The following is a 2520-nucleotide window of genomic DNA, read 5'->3' on the forward strand; positions in this document are numbered from 1 at the left end:
TAGGTTATAGTTGGCGGTAGAGATACAACTGACTGGAAAAAAATAATTAAATTGCCTGGACAGTAGGGGTTAAAAGCTCAAGCTTTGGAATCAGAATACCTGAGTTAAACATTCAGACTGTTTCTTACTAGCTGTGTGTCTTTTGTCTAGTTACCTGTGCTTTAATTTCTTCATTGGTAAAATGGAATAAATATCTGCTTTTTGGTGGTTTATAAGCATTAAATGAGTTAATGCATATAAAGTATCTATACCATTTTCAGGGATAAACATTAACTATTTTTTTTCTTATTGTTTTGTCTTCATTGATTGAAATTAAATGACCATAAATTATAGTGGCATCAATCTACCCAACTGAATGATTTTTCTTCAACAGTGCTTTGCTGACACGACCACTGGCCTGCAGTGACCACGGAACGCTGCGGATGGCTCATTGAAACACGAAAAAAACATACACAGAGACAACCAGGTCCTGTGGGGAAATAGGGACGAAATGGCCACTCTTGTTACAGGGTGCAGCCAAGAGGGGGGACCCCAAATAGGCATTTGAAATGGGTCCAGAACTTAAGGTGTCCAGGAGATTTTGGGATGTCTCCATCCCCCCGCCCAGGGTGTGGGTTGGGGGAGGGGACAGATGGAGCAGGGCCATTGAGAGCTGTTTTGCATAGCAACAGCCTTGCAGCTAAGCTCTGGCGTGGTCATTTGGCATATCTATAACCTTTGACTGGTTGCATAGATATGTTAAGTAGCTGTGATCAGCTCTAAGCCAGGGGAATGGAAGTAACTTCCCCACCCAGATGTAACTGGGGGGCGGGTCCCCTGAGTTACAGTGCCTGCATGGGAGCTTAGAGATGATTGACTCCAGGACATGGGGCCACGCCTGCCCAGACTCATGATGGCAGCCCAGTAAAGCTGGAAGGATACAAGTTCTGGCATGTGAAGCCAAGTGTGGGAGGAGTCGGAAATGAGGCTGCAGAGGAAGATTGGCCGCGGGGATTTAAAACCCTGACTTGGCGGCCATTGAGAGGAGGAGGAGAACCATGCTGCTTTAGGGAAGGGAGAGCCATGCTGCTTTGAGGAGGAGAGATGCGCAGCCCTGAGGAGAGACCATGCGTCTTTAGCAGAGTGGAGACTCCTGCATCCCAGAGAGAGGGAACCGCGCAACCTGGCAGAGTGGGGACCCCCACAGCTTTAGAAGGGGGAACCACCACCTGGTTTTAGCAGAGATCCCGGCGACTCAGCTGAGGGTGCTGGGAACCCAGGGAGGTCTCCCAGTCGAGATGGAGTACTAACTGGGAAGAACCAGAGGACTGCCTAAGCCATGGACTTCTATTTCCTTTCTTGAGATACGGTACTCTGGACTGGGCAAAGGGGGAAGGAAGGAAGGACTGTGTGTTTGTGGGTGTTTTAAGTGACTTTGGGATTTTGATAGACATTAGGTCACTACTTTAAGTTAGTATATCATTAATAAACATTTCCTTTCCTTTTCACGAATCTCTGGCATTGAGAGACGTCTTTCCTAGGGGGCGGACATAACGGACCCGGGGCCTTCTTTCAATAATAGTATATCATCCCAGGCCCCCCTTGTTGTGTTCTGTAACACTCTCTCTAGTGGAAGTGCCTCAGCCACCCTCCCTAGGGGAGAGCGCCTCATCTCCCGCCCAAGCAGGCTTTTATTGGGTTCTTTTACACAGGAATTCAGGTAAAGCTCATTAATCATTGCCAGGAAGTAAGGATCAAACAATAGATAACAAAGAACTCTGAGGGCCTATTTTGAGTCAGGGTCAGATAGCTAAAGTGCTGTAAAACTTTGAGGAACAAACTTACTTCTTCCTTGGACCCTTATTAGTTAATTGAGAACATTCTAAACAAAGCAGGTTTCACAGGATTTTACATATCCTTTCTTAGGCCTGATCACCTGGGGAACCTGCCCTTTCCAGCACAGGGCTGCACCACCCTCTGTCATTGTTTCAGGCTTAGGTGGAGCAAGTGAAGTAAGGCAGCCAAGAGATTAGGAGATTTTCTTGCAGACAATGAGGACTCAGGTTTTATCAAAGCCGAGGGGCAGGGGTCCATCACCCCTTTTTGCTGTAGCCCCCAAAGTCCTTCCTTGGGGGCCTCCCACGTGACTGTGCCTGTCTTAGGTCATTCCCCCCTTGGGGAATCTTACCCATCATTGGCTAACTGACTAAGCATTGGGGGCCAGGCAGGGTGAAGTGAAAGGAGCAGAAGCGGTGCTCCAGCCAGGGAGATAAACTTTTGTCTTCTTGCTGGCTTAAGGTCCAAGGTCATTCCATCAGCCTTAGCCTTAGTGGGGGTTACAGCTTCTGATACCAGGCAGGGCGGTTCCCAACACTTTGCAACCTGCCTGAATACAGAAAAAATAAACATTTGGATTGATCCAGAGCTCCAGAATTAAGGTTTGGCTATGTGGGTACCATAAAAAGAAAGAGGGTCAAAGACCTTGAGGGTTTTGTAAGATAGTGGTGGAAACATCTAAAAGAGTCACTCTCAAAAGTCCCA

The sequence above is a fragment of the Phyllostomus discolor genome, chromosome 5 (genome assembly GCF_004126475.2).
Source record: "Phyllostomus discolor isolate MPI-MPIP mPhyDis1 chromosome 5, mPhyDis1.pri.v3, whole genome shotgun sequence".
Lineage (NCBI taxonomy): Eukaryota > Metazoa > Chordata > Mammalia > Chiroptera > Phyllostomidae > Phyllostomus > Phyllostomus discolor.